This window comes from Bos javanicus, chromosome 14, assembly GCF_032452875.1.
Source record: "Bos javanicus breed banteng chromosome 14, ARS-OSU_banteng_1.0, whole genome shotgun sequence".
Taxonomy (NCBI): domain Eukaryota; kingdom Metazoa; phylum Chordata; class Mammalia; order Artiodactyla; family Bovidae; genus Bos; species Bos javanicus.
In genome coordinates, this window is record NC_083881.1 from 55,851,065 (window position 1) to 55,864,694 (window position 13,630).

Consider the following 13,630-nt stretch of genomic DNA (forward strand, 5'->3'; position numbering starts at 1 on the left):
TGTATCATATTGTTAACATAGTGGAGGCTCTGCCTGTCTGGTTGACAGCTGTTTTCCCAGAGTTTTGAACAATGCTGGAGCAGTTAGGAGATGTAAAGTAACTATCTTGACTGACTAATAAACTAACAGGTTTATTAGTTTATTAACTAATAATAAACTAATCATGCTAATAAATGTAAATTTGCAATATGATTCACAGTGGTATCATCAAGGTAACACAAGATGCTGAAAAAGATTGGGTATTTATACATATATACATGCATGTATGTATGTATGCTGGTTAGGGGGTTTTGAGGTGGTGAAAGGAGCAGGTTATAAGTTCAGTTTTGATATTTTCATTTTGAAGTATCATTAATATCCCAAGTATCATTAATATCCCAAGAAGTGATATTAAATAAGTAAATTTTTGGATTCAGGTCAGATCAGTCGCTCAGTTGTGTCCGACTCTTTGTGACCCCATGAATAGCAGCACGCCAGGCCTCCCTGTCCATCACCATCTCCTGGAGTTCACTGAGACTCACGTCCATCGAGTCAGTGATGCCATCCAGCCATCTCATCCTCTGTTGTCCCCTTCTCCTCTTGCCCCCAATCCCTCCCAGCATCAGACTCTTTTCCAATGAGTCAACTCTTCGCATGAGGTGGCCAAAGTACTGGAGTTTCAGCTTTAGCATCATTCCTTCCAAAGAACACCCAGGGCTGATCTCCTTCAGAATGGACTGGCTGGATCTCCTTGCAGTCCAAGGGACTCTCAAGAGTCTTCTCTAACACCACAGTTCAAAAGCATCACTTCTTCAGTGCTCAGCCATCTTCACAGTCCAACTCTCACATCCATACATGACCACAGGAAAAACCATAGCCTTGACTAGACGAACCTTTGTTGGCAAAGTAATGTCTCTGCTTTTTAATATGCTATCTAGGTTGGTCATAACTTTCCTTCCAAGGAGTAAGCGTCTTTTAATTTCATGGCTGCAGTCACCATCTGTAGTGATTTTGGAGCCCAGAAAAATAAAGTCTGACACTGTTTTCACTGTTTTCCCATCTATTTCCCATGAAGTGATGGGACCGGATGCCATGATCTTCGTTTTCTGAATGTTGAGCTGACCAAACTTAAAAATTAAAAGTGTGGTATAGTGATGATTCATGAGACATCTGCTCCTCATTGCTTATTAAATGTGGGCATGGATAAGATCATCCAGGAATAGCAAGAAGAATAGAAAGAGAGGAATGCAAGTAAGAATGGATAACAATTGAAAGCAAACAGAACAAGAGTTGTCAGTGAGAGGGGAGGATAACCATGAAGGTGTGGCACCCTGAAGAAGAGTGTAGTTTTAGGCTGAGTATGTCTTAAGAAAATCCACATGCTGAAGTCCTAATCCCCAGTGTAATGATATTTGGAGGTGGGGCCTTGGGAAGTAATCAGATTTAGATGAGGTCATGAAGGTGGAGTATCAGATGAGATTAGTGCTCTTATAAGATGAGAAAGAGACACCAGAACTTTTCTTTTTCTCCCCTGAATTTGAACAAAGAAGAGGTTATGTGAAGACACAGTGAGATTTGTTGTTGTTCGGTCACTAAGGTGTGTCCAATTCTTCGCGACCCCATGGACTGCAGCACGCCAGGCTTCCTTGTCCTTCACTATCTCCTGGAGTTTTCTCAACTCATGTCCACTGAGTCAGTGATGCCATCCAACATCTTACCCTCTGTCACCCCCTTCTCCTCTTGCCCTCAATCTTTCCCAGCATCAGATCTTTCCAATGACTTGGCTCTTCATATCAGGTGGCCAAAGTATTGGAACTTCAGCTTCAGAAGCAGTCCTTCAAATGAATATTCAGGACTGATTTTCTTTAGGGTTGACTGGTTTGATCTCCCTGCTGTCCAAGGGACATTCAAGAGTCTTTTACAGCACCACAACTCAAGAGCATCAATTCTTCGGTGCTCAGCTGTCTTTATGGTCCAACTTTCACATCCATACATGATTACTAGAAAAACCATAGCTTTGATTATACAAAACTTTGTCACCAAAGTGATGTTTCTGCTTTTTAATATGCTAAATTTGTCATAACTTTTCTTCCAAGGAGCAAGCATCTTTTAATTTCATGGCTGCAGTCACCATCCACAGTGATTGTGGGGCCTAAGAAAATACTGTCAGCTTCCAATGTTTCCCCATTTATTTGCCCTGAAGTGTTGGGACCAGATGCTATGATCTTAGTTTTTTGAATGTTGAGTTTTAAGCTAGCCTTTTCACTCTCCTCTTTTACTTTCATCTAGAGGCTTTTTAGTTCCTCTTTGCTTTCAGCCATTAGAGTGGTATCATCTGCATATTTGAGGTTGTTGATATTTGTCCTGGCAACCTTGATCCCAGCTTGTGATTCATCCAGTCTGGGATTTTGCATGATGTACTATGCATGTAAGTTAAATAAGCAGGGTGACAACATACAGCCTTGACATACTCCTTTCCCAATTTGAAAGCAGTCTGTTGTCCCATGTTCAGTTCTAACTATTGCTTCTTGACCTGCATACAGGTTTCTCAGGAGACAGTAAGGTGTTCTGGTATTCCCATCTCTTCAAGAATTTCCCACAGTTTGCTGTGATCCACACAGTCATAGGTTTCAATATAGTCAATGACGCAGAGGCAGATGTTTTTCTGGAATTCCTTTGCTTTCTCTATGATCTAATGAATGTTGGCAATTTGATCTCTGGTTCCTCTGCCTTTTCTAAACCCAGCTTGTACATCTGCAAGTTCTCGGTTCACATACTGCTAAAACCTAGCTTGAAGGATTTTGAATAATACCTTGCTAGCTTATGAACTATGTAGTTCAAACATTCTTTGGCATATGCAATTGTATGTTTGAACATTCTTTTGCATTGCCCTTCTTTAGGATTGGGATGAAAACTGACCTTTTCCAGTCCTGTGGCCACTGCTGAGCTTAACAAATTTGCTAACATATTAAGGGCAGCACTTTAACAGCATCACCATTTAGGATTTAAAATAGCTCCACTGGGGGCTTCCCTGGTAACTCAGCTGGTAAAGAACCTGCCTGCAATACAACAGACCCTGGTTTGATTCCTGGGTTGGGAAGATCCCCTGGAGAAGGGATATACTACCCACTCCAGTATTCTTGGGTTTCCCTGGTGGCTCAGCTGGTAAAGAATCCACCTGCAAGGTGAGAAACCTGGGTTTGATCCCTGGGTTGGGCAGATTCCCTGGAGGAGGGCATGGCAACCCACTTCTGTATTCTTGCCTGGAGAATCCCCATGGAGACAGGAGTCTGGAGGGCTATGGTCTATGGGGACACAAAGAGTTGGACAGGACTGAGTGACTAAGCACAGCACAATAGCTCCACTGGACTTCTGTCACCTCCACTAGCTTTGTACATAGTAATGCTTTCCTAAGGCCCACTTCACTTTACAGTCCAAGATGCATGGCTCTAGGTGAGTGACCACACAATCATGTTTTATCTGGGTCATCAGACCTTTTTGTATAGTTCTTTTGTGTATTCTTGCCACCTCTTCTTAATCTCTTCTGCTTCGGTTAGATCCTTGCCATTTTTGTCCTTTATTGTGCCTGTATTTGCATGAAATGTTCCTTTGGTATCTCCAATTTTCTTGAAGAGATCTCCAGTCTTTTCCATTCTACTGCTTTCCTCCTTTTCTTTGCATTGTTCACTTAAGAAGGCTTTCTTAAGTCTCCTTGCAGTTCTCTGGAACACTGCATTCAGCTGGGTATATCTTTCCCTTTCACCTCTCTTCTTTTCTTAGCTACTTGTAAGGCTTCCTCAGACAACCACTTTGCCCTCTTGCATTTTTTTTTTCTTGGGATATTTTTTTTCATCACCTCCTGTACAATGTTACATGCCTCTGTCCACAGTTCTTCAGGCAATCTACAAGACTACCAGATATACTAGTCAAGAGATCTAGTCTCTTGAATCTATTCCTTTCCTTTACTGTGTAATCATAACAGATATGATTTAGGTCATACCTTAGTGGCCTAATGGTTTTCCATATTTTCTTCAATTTCAGCCTGAATTTTGCAGTAAGGTGATCATGATCTGAGCCATAGTCAGCTCCAGGTGTTATTTTTGCTGATTGCATCTTCATCTTTGGCTGCAAAGAATATAATCAATCTGATTTTGGTACTGACAATCTGATGATTATGACAGTGAGATGATGAACCTCTAAAAGCCAGAAAGAGTGTTCTCATCAGGAATGAAAACTATCAGCAACTTAATCTTGGACTTTCAGCTTCCAGAACTGTAGGAAAATACATTTCTGTTGTTTAAACCAATTAATCTATGGCATTTTGTTATAGAGCCCAAGTTGGCTAAGGCAAGAGTGTTTCAAGAAGGAGAGAATTTATATTTCATCCTAACTTTGAGATTTTTATTGGAGACTCTACTTCCTAACCAATTTTCCCCCTATTTCCTATGTTTCCTACAGGAATCATTTACATGCCTCTTTTTTTACATGATTTTTTTACATGACTCTCAGTAGACTATATTTCCTCATTGGTCAATATTTCCATGACCTTGAAATGTCCATGCCATGGATCACTTCTCCAGTTTATAACACTTACCCATTCAGACCTGCTGTAATCATTGCAAACTTTAGGTACTTATTTCATATTTCAGTTTTTTAGAAATACCAAGCACAAATGACCATATACTCTGTTTCTATCATCTTATTTTGACCCCAAGTTCTAAGGGTTCTAAGCATATGCTGGAAGGTTGGCAGGTTTCATCCACGTCTTCTAGTTCAGGTGCTCGTCTTCTGAGTGTAGAGGACTTTTATCATATAGGGCAGTTCCCCATCAACACCCTTTTCTAGCAAGAAACCAGAGATCATTGGAGTACCATCTGATGATCTTTCTTTTTTCTTTGGAGTGGCATCTGACAGAACAGGCGCAAGTGTCCCAGTCTCAATCAACCAGAAGCTCCAACACGGGACAGTGACTCTGTAGTGAGGGACACAAAACCAAAGTGACCATTAAGATTCATTCATAGCAGCAACAGCAGCATCAGTGATGTCCTACATGCAGCAGCAGCTCTAGACCATCCTGCTTGGTTAAAAGACCCTGGCTTCCTCCCTCTTGGCATAAAAGAACAGAAGTGCCTTCATTCATACCCAGTCTCTATGCCTGGTTCCCTATCCTCACGTTGCTTCTGTGACATCCTTGGTATCCTTGCAAATTTATATACTTTTTTCTCCCTTTTTCCTAACACTAGCCAGTTAGTTTGTGTTACCTGTAATCAAAACCTTTCAAACTAATAGAAAGGGATGTCTTCACACGATCCACTCAAGTAAGAACCACGTCACCATGATTAGTGGCTAAGCTAGCACTTCCTAACAGAATTATTTGTTACTCTTGGCAGATTTCAGGGAGAAAAAACCCCACTGCTTTGCCAGAGCTTCTGTTGCCAGTGACTATCACTCTAGGGGTATTCTCCAGAGAAAGAGGACACTGGGGGGTAAAAAACAACATTTGCAATTTAGATTGCCACTTCATTTAATAAATGGGGAGATGGTATTACTTTACTGGTAATTAATTTTTTAAAGCCTTTGTAAAATGTCAGTTGGACTCTGTTTATTGGAACATACCAACACATTAGACAAAACTAACCTTGTGGATTTACTCACGACAGCTAAGCTGACAAATTTCAATGGAGCCTGTTACAAGGCTGGCTCTGACTTATAAAAATGTCTATTTTGAGTCATGACTAAGTAGGACTGTATATGTATTTATAAGTGTATTTTCCTGCCTCTAATGAAAGACACAGACATGTGGGAAAGTTGTTCATCCTATGAGCACCAAACATCATACTGAATCCCCTTGAAATGTTAAAATTTGGAGCTATTGGTCTGTTATCTACAGAGAGAAAAACAATACTGTGGGTTCAGGAGAAATGGATAGGAGGGTTTGAAATGGGAAGAAAAACACCAACAGGAATGATAAACTGGGTTTTAATGACAAAGTCACTTTGCCAATTGTAACTCGGGTGCTGGGTAAGCTGATCTGACTTCATTAGGTGATAGCCAGCCTCCCAAAGCCATCATCAGGCTGGAAGAAAGCCATATGTGTTGGTCGCACAAATGGACATTGATTTTTCAATAAACTGGAACCCAAAGCCAACATCACTCCAATGATATCTTTTCTCAGGAGAGACGATTTCTCGCTCATGCCTGGCACCATGTCTCAGCCCTTATATTACAAGAATTACATGGGTGAAGCAGGGTAGAAAACATCAGCTCACTTAAGTTATGTGATGAATGAGGCAATTAAGTCAATTAGATGCAGAGTTACTGAGCTATATCTATTTTGCTTTGTAAAATATAATTTTAAATAAGATCATCTGTCATATCATACTCGACAGCATCAGAATTCTGTGTGGCAGAAAAAATGTGGTTCATTACTCTGTGAAAACAGTGTCTACTCTCTCAACTGGATAAAGTAACCTTCTTCTTTAAGTTGAAGGTGATTGTCTCTTAACTCTTTCTCTAAAAGAAAGCAGAACACATTTTGTGTTTGCTATATATTTCCACATTTCTTTAAATGAATAGTTTTTCCAATAGTCATCATGTGTTTGGGGGATTAGTAGACAGAACTCATTTGAGTTTTTCAGTGTATGATATACCAGATGCATCTCTTTCTGGAGGGAGAGAGACAGAGAGCACAGATTTTCATTGTTCTGGTAAGCATCACTTGAGTGACTTTGTGGTGAAAAATGAACAGGCACTCTTGTCTAAGAGAAGAGTGCCAGGATCTTTAAGTTGCTTAACTAAAGGTATTCACCACCATTCTATCCCTTTGGTATGCAGAACTTGTCACTAGGGAAGAGGTGTGTATCTACAGTGGAACGGAGGAGGCCTTTTCAGTGACTGTAATCAGACTCTTTGCTTTTGGAGGAATATTTCTAGAGCCTCTGATGGATTGTGATGGTCCTACTGAAGATGCGTGGGCAGGTTAGGACACCAGGAGCTACCATTGGGAAACTAACCACAAATGTGGATAATACTGGACTGGTGGCCAAGGCTAGATTAGAGGCTTATCAATAAATTTCTTATGAGCTAAGCTATTTTCTTTGTTTCAAGGTAGAGAACCAATAAAACTTAGTGAACTGTTTAACAGAATATTTCACATATAAATATGAATTACATTGGCCAGTGCACATGTTCTGCAGTTTTCTCAAAAGCCTACCACTCACGTATATATTATTACTCTTCCTGCTTCACTCATTTCTCTAACTTGCTGGAACACAGAAGGCAATTGAGTTATTTGCCTTTTGCCAAGATGGTTGTGAAAGTGAATGCCTCTCAGTTGTGTCTGACTCTTTGTGACCTGGACTCTGTTGCACAGTCCATGGAATTCTCCAGGCCAGAATACTGGGGTGGGTAGCCTTTCCCTTCTCCATGGGATCTTCTCAACCCAGGGATCAAATCCAGGTCTCCCACATTGCAGATGTATTCTTTACCAGCTGAGCGACAAGGGAAGCCCCTTTTTCTTCAAAATGGTGGAGTAGAAGGACATGCGCTCTTCTCCTGCAAGAACTCCAAAATTACAACTTGCTTCTGAACAACCATTGGCAGGAAAAGTTGGATCCCACCAAAAAAAGATACCCCACGTCCAAGGGCAAAGGAGAAGCCCCAGCAAGATGGTAGGAGGTGCAAAATTACGTTTAGAATCAAAGCCCATACCTGCCAGAGACACTCGGAGGGCTCAAACAAAACCTTGTGTGCATCAGGAGACCCTACAGAGACTGAGCCAGACCTGCCTTTGAGTGTTTGAGTATCTCCTATAGGAGTATGGCTCAGGTAACCTGCTGCAGGGGCAGGGGCTCTGGGTGCAGCAATCCTGTGTGTGGCATAAGCCCTCTTGGAGAAAGTCACCATTAACCCCACCATAGAGCCGCTAAGCACACAACCCACAAACTGCAGAACAATTTTATACCAAATAAATTTTCACACTGTTAAGAAAGTGCTAGGACACACAACAGATTTCCCAACCTGAGTATCTGGCAAAGGGACTGAGAACCCCCAGGGAATTTAACTTTGGAGACCAGTGGGAATTGATTACAGAAATTACACAGGACTGGGGAAACAGACTCTTGGAGGGCACAAACAAACCTTGAGCGGACCAGGACCCAGGAGAAAGGAGCAGTGACCCCCACAAGAGACTGATCCAGACTTGTCCATGAGTGTCCAGGAGTCCCTGGCAGAGGCATGGGTCAGCAGTGGCTTGCTACAGGGTCAGAGCACTGAGTGCAGCAGTGCATGCATGGGGCCTTTTGAAGGAGGTCACCATTATCTTCATTACCTCCACCATAGTTTGGTCTCAGGTCAAACAACAGGGAGGGAACACAAACTTGTGCATCAACAGAAAATTGGATTAAAGATTTACTGAGAATGGCCTTGCCTATCAGAAAAGACCTAGTTTCACCCACAGTCAGTCTCTCCCATCAGGAAGCTTCCATAAGCCTCTTATCCTTACCAATCAGACAGTGACAAAATGAAAACCACAAGCACAGAAAACTAATCAAAACTGATCACATGGACCACAGCCTTACCTAACTCAATGAAACTGGGAGCCATGCCATGTAGAGCCACCCAAGATGGACAGGTCATGGTGGAGAGTTCTGACAAAATGTGTCCACTGGAGAAGGGAATGGCAAACCACTTCAGTATTCTTGCCTTGAGAACCCCATGAACAGTATGAAAAGGCAAAAAGATAGGACACAGAAAGATGAACTCCCCAGGTTGGTAGGTGCCCAACATGCTACTGGAGAAGAGTGGAGAAATAACTCTAGAAAGAATGAAGAGATGGAGCCAAGTGAAAACAATGCCCAGTTGTGGATGTGACTAGTGATGGAAGTAAAGTCCAATGCTGTAAAGAACAGTATTGCATAGGAACCTGGAATGTAGGCCCATGAATCAAGGCACATTGGAAGTGGTCAAACAGGAGACGGCAAGAGTGAACACTGCCATTTTAGGAATCAGTGAACTAAAATGGACTGGAATGGGTGAATTTAACTCAGATGACCATTATATCTACTACTGTGGGCAAGAATCCCTTAGAAGAAGTGGAGTAGCCCTCATAGTCAACAAACGAGTCTGAAATGCAGTACTTGTGTGCAATCTCCAAAACAACAGAATGATCTCTATTCACTTCCAAGGCAAACCACTCAATATCACAGTAATCTAAGTTTATGCCCCAACCAGTAATGCTGAAGAAGCTGAAGTTGAATGGTTCTATGAAGACCTACAAGACCTTCTAGAACTAACACCCCCAAAAGATGTTGTTTTCATTATAGGGGACTGGAATGCAAAAGAAGGAAGTCAAGAGATACCTGGAGTAACAGGCAAATTTGGCCTTGGAGTACAAAATGAAACAGGGAAAAGGCTAACAGAGTTTTGCCAAGAGAAGCACTGGTCATAGCAAACACTCTCTTCCAACAACACAAGAGAAGACTCTACACATGGACATCACTAGATGGTTAACACCAAAATCAGACTGATTATACTCTTTACAGCCAAAGATGGAGAAGCTCTATACAGCCAGCAAAAACAAGACTGGAAGCTGACTGTGGCTCAGATCATGAACTCCTTATGGCCAAATTGAGACTTAAATTGAAGAAAGTAGGGAAAACCACTAGGCCATTCAGGTATGACCTAAATCAAATCCTTTATGATTATACAGTGGAAGTGACAAATAGATTCAAAGGATTAGATCTGAAAGAGTGCCTGAAGAACTATGGACAGAGGTTCATGAAATTATACAGGAGGCAAAGATCAAGACCATCCCCAAGAAAAAGAAATCCAAAAAGGCAAAATGGTTGTCTGAGGAGGCCTTGAAAACAGCTGTGAATAGAAGAGAAGTAAAAGGCAAAGGAGAAAAGGAAAGACATACCCATATGAATGCAGTAGAGTTTCTAAGAACTTAGAGTTCCTAAGAATAGCAAGGAGGGATAAGAAAGCCTTCCTCAGTGATCAATGCAAAGAAATAGAGGAAAACAACAGAATGGGAAAGACTAGAGATCTTTGCAAGAAAATTAGTGATTCCAAGGGAACATCTCATACAAAGATGAAAAAAGGACAGAAATGGTATGGACCTAAAAGAAGCAGAAGATATTAAGAAGAGATGGCAAGAATACACAGAAGAATTATACAAAAAAGATCATTATGATCTAGATAATGATGATGGTGTGATCACTCACCTAGAGCCAGACATCCTGTAATGTGAAGTCAAGTGGGCCTTAGGAAGCATTACTATGAACAAAGCTAGTGGAGGTGATGGAATTCCAGTTGAGCTATTTAAAATCCTAAAAGATGATACTGTTTAAGTGCTGCACTCAATATGCCAGCAAATCTGGAAAACTCAGCAGTGGCCACAGGACTGGAAAAGGTCAGTTTTCATTCCAATCCCAAAGAAAGGCGATGCCAAAGAATGTTCAAAGTATGGCACAATTGCACTCATCTCACACACTAGCAAAGTAATGCTCAAAATTCTCCAAGTCAGGCTTCTACAGTACATGAATTGAGAAATTCCAGATTTTCAAGCTGGATTTAGAAAATGCAGAGGAACCAGAGATAAAATTGCCAACATACATTGGTTCATATAAAAAGCAAGAGAGTTCCAGAAAAACATCTACTTCTACTGCACTGACTATGCCAAAGCCTGTGACTGTGGGGATGACAACAAACTGTGGAAAATTCTTAAAGAGATGGGAATACCAGACCACCTTACCTGCCTCCTGAGAAATCCGTATGCAGGTCAAGAAGCAACAATTAGAATCGGACATGGAACAACAGCCTAGTTCCAAATTGGGAAAGGAGTACGTCAAGTTTGTATGTTGTCACCCTGCTTGTTTAACTTCTATGCAGAGTATGTTATGTGAATGAATGAAGCACAAGCTGGAATCAAGGTTGCCAGTAAAAATATCAATAACCTCAGATATGCAAATGATACCACCCTTATGGCAGAAAGCAAAGAAGAACTAAAGAACCTATTGATGAAAGTGAAAGATGAGAGTGAAAAAGTTGTCTCAAAGCTCAACATTCAGAAATAAGATCATATCATCTGGTCCCATCACTTCATAGCATATAGATGCAGAAACAATGGAAACAGTGAGAGACTATTTTGGAGGGCTTCAAAATCACCGCAGATGGTGACTACAGCCATGAAATTAAAAGATGCTTGCTCCTTGGAATAAAAGCTATGCAAACCTAGAAAGCATGTTAAAAAGCACAGACATTACTTTTCCAACAAAGGTCCATCTAGTCAAAGCTATGGTTTTTCTAGTAGTTATGTATGGATGTGAGAGTTGGACCATAAATAAGGCTGAGCACCAAAGAATTGATGCTTTTGAACTGTGGTGTTGGAGAAGACTCTTGAGAATCCCTTGGACTGCAAGGAGATCCAACCAGTCAATCCTAAAGGAAATCAGTCCTGAATATTCACTGGAAGGACTGATGCTAAAGCTGAAACTCCAATACTTTGGCCACCTAATGTGAAGAACTGACTCATTGGAAAAGACCCTGATGCTGGGAAAGATTTAAGGCAGGAAGAGAAGGGGAAGATGGAGGATGAGATGGTTGGATGGCATCACAGATTTGATGGACATGGGTTTGAACAAACTCCGGGAGTTGGTGATGGACAGGGAAGCTGGTGTGCTGAAGTCCATGGGGTCACAATGAGTCAGACACGACTGAGCAACTGAACTGAACTGAAAATGGTTGTGGGGAGAGGGTATCAAGTCTGTCACAGAATAGGGCTGAGACTGGCAGCCTCTTTAAGCCAGCCACCTGGGAATATGCTTGAGAAACTGTGACTGAACACGTGGAGAGAAACTGACTTGTGACCTTGGGAACATACCTAATTGAACTGAGTATATGAGTGATTATCTCACACACAAAGTGTGGGGATCTAGCAATGGCATTATTGCAGGAAGGGACAAGGACATCAAACATGGATTTTTAAGACATAATTGCTGGTTAAAGAATATGTTAAATCATAAGTTTAAAAATGTTATCAAGTTGATCTCAGAAAGGTTGAACCAAGTTATATACAAACCAGCAATTCATGAGAACACCAATTTGCATATTAGTCAGCATTGGCTATCATTGGTTTTTAAAGTTTTGCTAATCTGATGGGGAAAAATTGATGCTTTAACTTTTCCTGAATACTGGTAAATTTAGGCATATTTTCAGATGTATGCTGGCCATTTTTATTTTTTCTAAGAACTACCAGGTTATAACTATTGTTTATTTTTGTTTTTAGGTTATTTGCTTTTCCTTATTGAACTGTAAGAACTCTTAGATGGTTCTCTATCTCTGTCATATTTGTTGCAAATATTTTTTCCAATCTGTTAATTGCCTTTTAACTTTGCTGCTGCATCATACATTGTGCATAAATAGTTAATTTTTATTTAGAAAATTGTTACTTTTTAAAAATGATTTTGGGATTTAATGTCATTCATAGATCACCTCAGCTACACAATGCCAAAATAATCCCCTCAGATCAGTTCAGTTGTTCAGTCGTGTCTGACTCTGCATTACCTTGTAATGCAGCCCGCCAGGCTTCCCTGTCCATCACCAACTCCCAGAGCTTGATCAAAATCATGTCCATTAAGTCAGTGATACCATCCAACCATCTCATCTTCTGTCGTCCCCTTCTCTTCCTGCCTTCAATCTTTCCCAGCATCAGGGTCTTCTCTAATGAGTCAGCTCTTCACATTGGGTGAGCAAAGTATTGTAGCTTCAGCTTCAGCATCAGTCTTTCCATAGAATATTCAGGTTTCATTTTCTTTGGGATTTACTGGTTTGATCTCCTTGCAGTCCAAGGGACTCTCAAGAGTCTTCTCCAAAACCACAGTTCAAAAGCATCAATTTTTCAGCACTCAGCTTTCTTTATGGTCCAACTCTCACATCCATACATGACTACTAGAAAATCCATAGCTTTGACTAGATGGACCTTTGTTGGCAACATAATATCTCTGATTTTTAATATGCTATCTAGATTAGTATCTAGCTTTTCTTCCATGGAGCAAGTGCCTTTTAATTTCATGGCTGCAGTCATCATCTGCAGTGATTTTGGAGCCCAAGAAAATAAACTCTCATTATTTTCATTGTTTCCCCATATATTTGCCATGAGGTGATGGGACCAGATGCCATGATCTTAGTATTCTGAATGTTGACTTTTAAACCAACTTTTTCACTCTCCTCTTTCACTTTCATCAAGAGGCTCTTTAGTTCCTCTTTGCTTTCTGCCATAAGGGTGGTGTCATCTGCATATCTGAGGTTACTGATATTTCTCCCGGCAATCTTGATTTCAGTTGTGCTTCATCTAGCCCAGCATCTTTCATGATGCACTCTGCATAGATGTTAAATAAGCAGGGTAACAATATACAGCCTTGACATAGTCCTTTCCCAATTTGGAACCAGTTCATTGTTCCATGTCCGGTTCTGTTGCTTCTTGACCTGCATACAGATTTCTCAGGAGGCACTTGACCTGCACACAGATTTCTCAGGAGGCAGGTAAGGTGGTCTGGTATTCCTATCTTTTGAGGAATTTTCCAATTTGTTGTGATCCACACATCAAAGGCTTTGGAATATCAATAAAGCAGAAGTAGATGTTTTTTTG

At 40.9% G+C, this 13,630-nt stretch overlaps 1 long non-coding RNA gene across 3 annotated transcripts in view; it reads right to left on the minus strand.

The window, feature by feature from the left end:
* LOC133260621 (uncharacterized) overlaps window positions 1–13,630 on the minus strand; it is a 305,372-nt gene that overhangs the window by 208,895 nt on the left and 82,847 nt on the right. For all 3 annotated transcript variants that reach the window (XR_009740894.1, XR_009740893.1, XR_009740891.1), the window contains exon 2: window positions 4,851–4,951. This is a non-coding gene — a long non-coding RNA (uncharacterized LOC133260621). The remainder of the gene's footprint in view (window positions 1–4,850; window positions 4,952–13,630) is intronic.